At 32.2% G+C, this 10,290-nt stretch overlaps 2 long non-coding RNA genes across 2 annotated transcripts; both read right to left on the bottom strand.

Moving 5' to 3' along the window:
- Window positions 1–1,920: 1,920 nt before the first annotated feature.
- On the bottom strand, window positions 1,921–2,797 carry LOC146913464 (uncharacterized). Its single transcript, XR_015013593.1, has 2 exons — window positions 2,304–2,797; window positions 1,921–2,201 (listed from the first exon to the last, which is right to left on the bottom strand). It is a non-coding gene; the product is annotated as an uncharacterized LOC146913464 (long non-coding RNA).
- A 5,671-nt stretch (window positions 2,798–8,468) lies between these two features.
- Window positions 8,469–9,276, bottom strand: LOC146913463 (uncharacterized). Its single transcript, XR_015013594.1, has 2 exons — window positions 8,852–9,276; window positions 8,469–8,749 (listed from the first exon to the last, which is right to left on the bottom strand). It is a non-coding gene; the product is annotated as an uncharacterized LOC146913463 (long non-coding RNA).
- Window positions 9,277–10,290: the final 1,014 nt, after the last annotated feature.

Below are 10,290 nucleotides of genomic sequence, written 5' to 3'. Positions count from 1 at the left end.
ACGCGTTCTTAAAATTTCGTCAACATACGTTCCTACCATATATAGCACTTCCGATAAAAAATTGAAATTGAAAAATTATGGGTTTTAAGGCTAAAGCCTTGATGGCCTTCCACTATACACGTCCCTGAAATCAACCATATACATATAAATAGTTTTTAGCTAATTAACTAAGTCACAAGCTACTTTTAAAAAACAACTATTCATATGGTGGAATGAATACTATTGACTTCCCTAAGTTTCTCACTGATCTTGGAACTGTTATGCTGATGGGTATAATACTATTGACTTCCCTAAGTTTCTCAACCTCATGGCCAGGAAGATGAAGGACCCTAACCTAAGGAAGAGATGAAAGAGGCTTTAAAAAGTTTTAATGTTAATGTAAATAAGAACCAATAAATTTATGTTAAGGGTAGTTTAGTTTCTGACCATATTTAGTAATTTTACTGAAAAACCAAGTTGACCAATCTTTGTTGTGTATTGAGAAAAAAACATACCACTTGATCCTTCCATAAAAAATTAAAACCGAAAATAATAAGGGTCATTAATATATGCAAATATTCTTTTTTCAAATTAATTCAATAACTGATGTATTTAAACTATAATACAGTTCAAATACATTAGTTATTCAATGAATCTGAAGGAAAAAAAATTGTTTATAATAATGACTGAAATTAACAAAGACAATGGGAATGTGGAAAGAAATTGTTATTTCTTTGTTGTATACCCAAACAAGGGTATTGACTCTATTTAGGGTCTCATTTGCATGACGATTTGGACTTCTTGTGAAAATGATAGTTACAAAATTCGGGGGACAAGACTAAAACTCAAGAACAAAGAACCAAGGGAATTACTTTTTCCACCCTATGGCCTTCTCCCGCGCCCTGTAAATTTTCCAAAAATGCCCTTGTGCATTCCGGATTATAGAATCCGGATTGCATTAGCACCATGAAAAAAAGTATAAATGATGGAATTTTGAATTTTGGGTGTAAATATCATGGAGTTTGACATATATCAACCTTAACAGGAGTTTGACATATATCAACCTTGGATCATTAGTGAATATATATGCTCAAAGTTATTATTTTTCACTTGTAAGTGTGGTTTGTTTATGCATATCTCATAGTTTTTTCTAATATGCATATAGATGCAGTATGCAAATATCATTCGTCCAACGCTGCTAAAAGGCTCGTTCAAGTCCATAAAGTATCTGAAATTGGGTGGTGTGAATTTCAATGATAGAGGAGAACTTTTGTATATTGTTAGTGCACTCCAATGTGCTCATGGCTTGGTTGAACTTATTATACAGGTAAACATGTTACCTAAGCTTCTTAGCTTATTTCTTATTGTTGTATTTTGACACTTTAATTTTTACACTTCAGAGTTACATCGATATTTCTACCGTACAAGTGTCGGATCATTCAGAAGAGTTAGAATGCAAATTCAACATCGTTAAGGACTCTTACTTTTAAAGTTTGTCCTGGTTCTAAGAGTTTAGATGCACATAGAATTTCAGAAGACTTGTTACATATGAAAAAATTGGTGCTGGTGCATTCCGGATTATAGAATCCGGATTGCATCAACACCATGAAAAAAGGGTGTTTAGGGGGTTTTCAGATTATGTAATCCGAAAAATCATGTAACGCGCCCTATTTTTTGAGATTTCCGAATTACAAAATCCGGAAAAATCCGTAACTCATTTTTTTCACCCTTTAACAAAAGAAAACACCATTTCGGATTATAAAATCCGGAAACTCAATGACATTTTTGGAAAAAATAGGGCGCGCGAGGAAACCCATAGGGTGGGAAAAGTAAATCCCAAGAACCAAAGAATTTCAACTTCCGCCTCATTAAAAACCTTCTAAGAATAGCCCAATGTGATAAAATGCGAGTTTGGTAAACAACACAAAGACAAGATAAACATAAATAAAAGTCCAAGAATAATTATTAATGTATCAATTTTATGACATACAAATAATTTATACTTTTATAAGTAAATTATATTATAGTAATACATTATTGATCTTGTGAAAGAAATTTAAAGCTTAAAAAGCATAAACCAAAGTGCGAGGGAAATTATTAAAGCACAATGGTTATATATAGTTACACACATTCACAAAAATTTTTCAAGCACTTTGGAGTTTGCACAAAGCCACACATATGCATTGGACAATCCCGGTCTTGGATGCAATTACCAAACTGCACTGTCAAGTCAAATAAAAATAAAGGAATGTTGTTCAAGGATTATAAAATATTGTGTCTAACATAAAGAAGAAAATGAGAAAACAATGTAAAAAGATACTTACTTCCATTGGTTACCATGAGAAATAGAGAAAGAAACACTAGCAAAACATAAACATAGTTGAAAATTTGAGCCATATTTTTCTTAATGTATATCTAAAATATAAAGTTTTATTTAAACCTTTTATAAGTAAAATTTAAATCTTTGGTAACATCAGTTAAATAGTCTCCCCTCAATAAAATATAATTAAATAGTTTTTTTTATGAATTAAGAATTGTAAGAAAGTATTTATTAATTTGAAGTTATTGTTAATGTCTCTAATGTAGATCAATGTAACATATTTGTCCTTTAGCTCAATAAATTGATCAGTTAAACATAATAAAAATTTCAAATAAAACTTTTGATGCTCGTCAAAGTTTCTTTGGGTTTTTTTATTAAGAGATAGCGTACCAAAATTAAAGAGAAATAAAAGTGATAAACGATGAGTGTTTTTTTAGCTATGATAATTATGCATTGAAGAGGTGAAAAAACATTTATTTATAGATTAAAATTACAATTTGATAATTTTTATGGTTTAGAAAATGTTAGGATTGCAAGTTAATACATATCTAATGTGAAAATTACATGATTTTTTTTTTTGTTGTTGATGTCCACCATCCGGTTCCTCGGGAAAAAAGGACCAAGAAATCGAGAGTACGGTTGGGAGTTAAATAAAGTATGTCTAATAATTGCTTCCACCATGAATCATACCTAGATTGTCTCGAACAATTGATCCTAGGGGAGCTATTTAACCACAAGAGTCAATTCACTTGGTTGACAATTGCATGAGTTGATCAAAGTGTTAAATAAGTTTTTGGTCCGTATAAATATATCATTTTCTGTTTTTAATCCCTTTAAACAATATCTTTAAACAACGATCCCTCAAATGATTTCCGTAAGCAAATTTGGTCCTTGCTAGTTGTAACGTCCTAATTTGTGTAATAAGATTAGAAACTTTTTCATTTCGATTGAGAGATGACATTGATGTCTTATCTTGAAAACTTTGAATGAAACAAATTAAAATGACTTACATTTGAAGAAATGTTTACAAAATATTTACAATTTCATAAATGTACAACAGTTAAATAAATTCTATATTTCAAAGTAACGCCGAACTCAAAATAACGCCGAACTCAAACTAATCAAAATTATTTTAACCTATATTTCAAGCATAGTAATTGAATGAAATATAGGTTAAGTCCTCCTACTAATTCATCAGCTAATATATTTCTGAAAAGTCGAAAATATAAGGGTTTTGTGAAGTCTTCTAAGATTGTTAATCGGTAAAATGATTGGAGTTGGTTGGATGTATTTACCTAAATAAGACAATCCTTTTTTCTTTTTTTTTTAAATACCCGCATATAAATAGGATACTGACGTAAGTAAAACTAATGTAATCGTAGTATTTATATCATATGTGGGTGCAAATAATTCTACATGAGGCAATTTTATAATTTCCTGTACTTGCAAGAAAAGTACAATCGTTCCCACCTCGTTGGCATGGTGCCGGTTATGGTGGTGATGTTTTTTTCTTTCCTGGTTTTACAAATAAAGTTATGCCCTTCTTAATGCCTTGCTCCTCTTTATATAGATGGTATGAGGAGTTTTTGGAAGTTATTAGGTGTTTGAGATGTGCATGGCTCGTATATCAAAGGGTAACCTAAGTTGGAAACTATAACACCCATACTAGACGTATCTAGAAAGCCTAGCATGTGCGTTAAATTGATACTGGATACATTAAAAATATACAACATAAAATTTTTCCGAATGAATAATATTTACATCAAGTCACGTTCGTATAAATCATAATACAATACAACTCATCCATACATAAAAATACATCCTCGATGTCCATAACGTCCTGCAGCTTTACGAACGAACCCCTGAACTAATATCCATCCGCTTACGAACATGCATAATCATCCTGCTTATCTGAAACAAATAAGGATTGGGATGAGACATAATGTCTCAGTGAGTTCCCCTAAATCCTAGGCTATAGACAACCTCAAGGGGAAACCTACGGTCACCACCAGGGCCGGACCCTGGGGGGTGCAAGCAGCACTATAGCACCAGGCCTCCCCAAGGTATGGGCTTCCAAAAAATATTTACAGCCTAGTACCCCCCACTAAAATACCAGTTCCTATGCTGTTGTAGCATGCTTTGCTGTTGCTGTTTCGGTATTTTGGGAGGGATTTTGTTTATTTTTCTTTTGGTGTATGGCTTTTTGGTTTCTTTCCTGTTGCTGGCCTTTTTTTTCTGCTGTGTCCTTTGCCGCTGTTTGCTTTGGTATAGTAGGTTGGGCACCTTATTTTATCTGTTGTAACAGTTTGCCATTTAGTGCACTCCTGGTGCTTGGCACTTGAAATATATGCAGTTTCAAAAAAAAATTAGCGTTTTCCCCTTTCCAAAACACATTGTATGAATGAGCCTCATTTTACTTCCGGCACCGAGCCTCCAAATTCGTTGGAACGGCCCTGGTCACCACGTGTCTACATTACAACCTGACGGTTGATTATAAGTGTGTGGGGACTTGCATACTTAGACGGTAGTGCATACTAGAGCCGTCATAATCATATCTTACTTGTTAAAGGCTTCTCATCTATACATGTCATGGCGGTTGAGGAAACCTAAACCGCATTGCCAAGTGTACGCTTTATGTAACAAGGCCTAAACATAAATAACATAGCATATTCATGACAAGATTCTAAACCGGACGATTAGGGAAACCTAAAGTCGTCACGGGCATAGCTTTCGACAAAGATCAGAATGGTTTCATTTCTGCTGCCGAGCTTCGTCATGTGATGACCAACCTTGACGAGAAGCTCACCGATGAAGAAGTTGATGAGATGATTCGTGAGGCTGATGTTGACGGTGATGGTCAAATAAACTATGAGGAATTCGTTAAGGTCATGATGGCTAAATGATCGCTTTTCTTTCACATCATATCCACAAAAACCTAAATTTAAGAAAATGTTGATTAAGGAAATGACAGTAGGGGAGGGAGACAATGTTTTACTTGTATAACCGTGCTTTGTAGTAATCATTGCCCTTTCTTTTTACATTTTATTTCATGGTTAAATGTTTGATTAGTGGTAAGTCCTGCTGCTATTGGTTAAGGTCGAATGGTGTCTTCTTAGTTTGTCTTGTAATTTTATCTCTTGAACAAGTTTTAGTGATAATGTCGTTTCAGTTTCTACCATTCATATTTTGGTGAATGGTGATGACTATTATTGTAATGATATTTGACATTCAGCTTTGCATTACTTGTAATTTTATAATTTCTTCTTCTTGAATGGTGACTGAGGTTTAAGTGGCTTAGGACTTGTGGACCTAAGTAAGTTAATCTAGAAAACAATAACCAATTAAATTTTTGATATAAAATGACTGAAAAACCAACTTGACCAATTTATGTTGTGTATTGAGTCAAAACAAACCAGTCTTGGACTTGTCGGTTTCATGAGAAAAATTATGTTTTAGGACTATTATTTTTTGACCAAAAACAATATTTAAGACTTCGAAAAAATTTGTATCACTTGATTAAACAATCAATGTTGACCATAAAATAAAGATCAACAAATTAGATTTAAAGTCTTATTATTTGGAAATTGTATATGAAGAACACTGACTCTGAAGAGGAGCTGAAAGAGGCTTTTCGAGTTTTTCGACAAGGAGCATAATGAGTTTATTTTTGCTGCTGAGTTTCACCATGTGATGACCAACCCTGGCAAAAAAACTCACCGATGATGAAGTCGGTGAGATGATTCAGAGAGGCCGATTTTGATGGCAATGGCCAAATGAACTATGAGGAATTCGTTAAGGTGATGATGGCCAAATGATCCCTCTCAGATCATATGCACAAACACCACTCTTGTATTGTGCGAAAGTACCATGACTCCGGTTTTCTTTTATCAAGCTTCTCAATCGTTGAGTTTGGATGGCTATTAAGAATTTTTTTTCTTCCAGATTTATTGAATAATTGATGTATTTGATTTATAATATAGTCCAGATATATCATTTATTCAATGAATCAGAAAAAATATATGAGTATTTGCTTATAACAATGATAGAAGGGAGTAGTAGTTTGGATGACAATTGATGTTCGGTGCCTTGTCCTTTTCAAAGGCCACGACCCTTGTAGTTCACAATAGGTGAGCATGAACACCAATTGAGACTTGATTCACTAGTAAGAAACTATAAATGGTGCAAGGAAACTCAAGATTTTACATTGACAGGTGATATATTATTTCTTTCAAGAGTTCACTGAGTTGCGTAGGTGAGCGAGAGATAATGATTTCAACGCGTTCTTAAAATTTCGTCAACATACGTTCCTACCATATAGCACTTCCGATAAAAAATTGAAATTGAAAAATTATGGGTTTTAAGGCTAAAGCCTTGATGGCCTTCCACTATACACGTCCCTCAAATCAACCATATACATATAAATAGTTTTTAGCTAATTAACTAAGTCACAAGCTACTTTTAAAAAACAACTATTCATATGGTGGAATGAATCATGATCTTGGAACTGTTATGCTGATGGGTACAATACTATTGACTTCCCTAAGTTTCTCAACCTCATGGCCAGGAAGATGAAGGACCCTAACCTAAGGAAGAGATGAAAGAGGCTTTAAAAAGTTTTAATGTTAATGTAAATAAGAACCAATAAATTTATGTTAAGGGTAGTTTAGTTTCTGACCATATTTAGTAATTTTACTGAAAAACCAAGTTGACCAATCTTTGTTGTGTATTGAGAAAAAAACATACCACTTGATCCTTCCATAAAAAATTAAAACCGAAAATAATAAGGGTCATTAATATATGCAAATATTCTTTTTTCAAATTAATTCAATAACTGATGTATTTAAACTATAATACAGTTCAAATACATTAGTTATTCAATGAATCTAAAGGAAAAAAAATTGTTTATAATAATGACTGAAATTAACAAAGACAATGGGAATGTGGAAAGAAATTGTTATTTCTTTGTTGTATACCCAAACAAGGGTATTGACTCTATTTAGGGTCTCATTTGCATGACGATTTGGACTTCTTGTGAAAATGATAGTTACAAAATTCGGGGGACAAGACTAAAACTCAAGAACAAAGAACCAAGGGAATTACTTTTTCCACCCTATGGCCTTCTCCCGCGCCCTGTAAATTTTCCAAAAATGCCCTTGTGCATTCCGGATTATAGAATCCGGATTGCATTAGCACCATGAAAAAAAGTATAAATGATGGAATTTTGAATTTTGGGTGTAAATATCATGGAGTTTGACATATATCAACCTTAACAGGAGTTTGACATATATCAACCTTGGATCATTAGTGAATATATATGCTGAAAGTTATTATTTTTCACTTGTAAGTGTGGTTTGTTTATGCATATCTCATAGTTTTTTCTAATATGCATATAGATGCAGTATGCAAATATCATTCGTCCAACGCTGCTAAAAGGCTCGTTCAAGTCCATAAAGTATCTGAAATTGGGTGGTGTGAATTTCAATGATAGAGGAGAACTTTTGTATATTGTTAGTGCACTCCAATGTGCTCATGGCTTGGTTGAACTTATTATACAGGTAAACATGTTACCTAAGCTTCTTAGCTTATTTCTTATTGTTGTATTTTGACACTTTAATTTTTACACTTCAGAGTTACATCGATATTTCTACCGTACAAGTGTCGGATCATTCAGAAGAGTTAGAATGCAAATTCAACATCGTTAAGGACTCTTACTTTTAAAGTTTGTCCTGGTTCTAAGAGTTTAGATGCACATAGAATTTCAGAAGACTTGTTACATATGAAAAAATTGGTGCTGGTGCATTCCGGATTATAGAATCCGGATTGCATCAACACCATGAAAAAAGGGTGTTTAGGGGGTTTTCAGATTATGTAATCCGAAAAATCATGTAACGCGCCCTATTTTTTGAGATTTCCGAATTACAAAATCCGGAAAAATCCGTAACTCATTTTTTTCACCCTTTAACAAAAGAAAACACCATTTCGGATTATAAAATCCGGAAACTCAATGACATTTTTGGAAAAAATAGGGCGCGCGAGGAAACCCATAGGGTGGGAAAAGTAAATCCCAAGAACCAAAGAATTTCAACTTCCGCCTCATTAAAAACCTTCTAAGAATAGCCCAATGTGATAAAATGCGAGTTTGGTAAACAACACAAAGACAAGATAAACATAAATAAAAGTCCAAGAATAATTATTAATGTATCAATTTTATGACATACAAATAATTTATACTTTTATAAGTAAATTATATTATAGTAATACATTATTGATCTTGTGAAAGAAATTTAAAGCTTAAAAAGCATAAACCAAAGTGCGAGGGAAATTATTAAAGCACAATGGTTATATATAGTTACACACATTCACAAAAATTTTTCAAGCACTTTGGAGTTTGCACAAAGCCACACATATGCATTGGACAATCCCGGTCTTGGATGCAATTACCAAACTGCACTGTCAAGTCAAATAAAAATAAAGGAATGTTGTTCAAGGATTATAAAATATTGTGTCTAACATAAAGAAGAAAATGAGAAAACAATGTAAAAAGATACTTACTTCCATTGGTTACCATGAGAAATAGAGAAAGAAACACTAGCAAAACATAAACATAGTTGAAAATTTGAGCCATATTTTTCTTAATGTATATCTAAAATATAAAGTTTTATTTAAACCTTTTATAAGTAAAATTTAAATCTTTGGTAACATCAGTTAAATAGTCTCCCCTCAATAAAATATAATTAAATAGTTTTTTTTATGAATTAAGAATTGTAAGAAAGTATTTATTAATTTGAAGTTATTGTTAATGTCTCTAATGTAGATCAATGTAACATATTTGTCCTTTAGCTCAATAAATTGATCAGTTAAACATAATAAAAATTTCAAATAAAACTTTTGATGCTCGTCAAAGTTTCTTTGGGTTTTTTTATTAAGAGATAGCGTACCAAAATTAAAGAGAAATAAAAGTGATAAACGATGAGTGTTTTTTTTAGCTATGATAATTATGCATTGAAGAGGTGAAAAAACATTTATTTATAGATTAAAATTACAATTTGATAATTTTTATGGTTTAGAAAATGTTAGGATTGCAAGTTAATACATATCTAATGTGAAAATTACATGATTTTTTTTTTGTTGTTGATGTCCACCATCCGGTTCCTCGGGAAAAAAGGACCAAGAAATCGAGAGTACGGTTGGGAGTTAAATAAAGTATGTCTAATAATTGCTTCCACCATGAATCATACCTAGATTGTCTCGAACAATTCATCCTAGGGGAGCTATTTAACCACAAGAGTCAATTCACTTGGTTGACAATTGCATGAGTTGATCAAAGTGTTAAATAAGTTTTTGGTCCGTATAAATATATCATTTTCTGTTTTTAATCCCTTTAAACAATATCTTTAAACAACGATCCCTCAAATGATTTCCGTAAGCAAATTTGGTCCTTGCTAGTTGTAACGTCCTAATTTGTGTAATAAGATTAGAAACTTTTTCATTTCGATTGAGAGATGACATTGATGTCTTATCTTGAAAACTTTGAATGAAACAAATTAAAATGACTTACATTTGAAGAAATGTTTACAAAATATTTACAATTTCATAAATGTACAACAGTTAAATAAATTCTATATTTCAAAGTAACGCCGAACTCAAAATAACGCCGAACTCAAACTAATCAAAATTATTTTAACCTATATTTCAAGCATAGTAATTGAATGAAATATAGGTTAAGTCCTCCTACTAATTCATCAGCTAATATATTTCTGAAAAGTCGAAAATATAAGGGTTTTGTGAAGTCTTCTAAGATTGTTAATCGGTAAAATGATTGGAGTTGGTTGGATGTATTTACCTAAATAAGACAATCCTTTTTTCTTTTTTTTTTAAATACCTGCATATAAATAGGATACTGACGTAAGTAAAACTAATGTAATCGTAGTATTTATATCATATGTGGGTGCAAATAATTCTACATGAGGCAATTTTATAATTTCCTGTAC

The sequence above is a fragment of the Medicago sativa genome, chromosome 6 (genome assembly GCF_051527215.1).
Source record: "Medicago sativa cultivar Bolivia chromosome 6, Bolivia_mono, whole genome shotgun sequence".
NCBI classification, from domain to species: domain Eukaryota; kingdom Viridiplantae; phylum Streptophyta; class Magnoliopsida; order Fabales; family Fabaceae; genus Medicago; species Medicago sativa.
The sequence above is the reverse complement of the archived record's forward strand: the minus strand, read 5'-3'. Positions and strand labels throughout refer to the sequence as shown.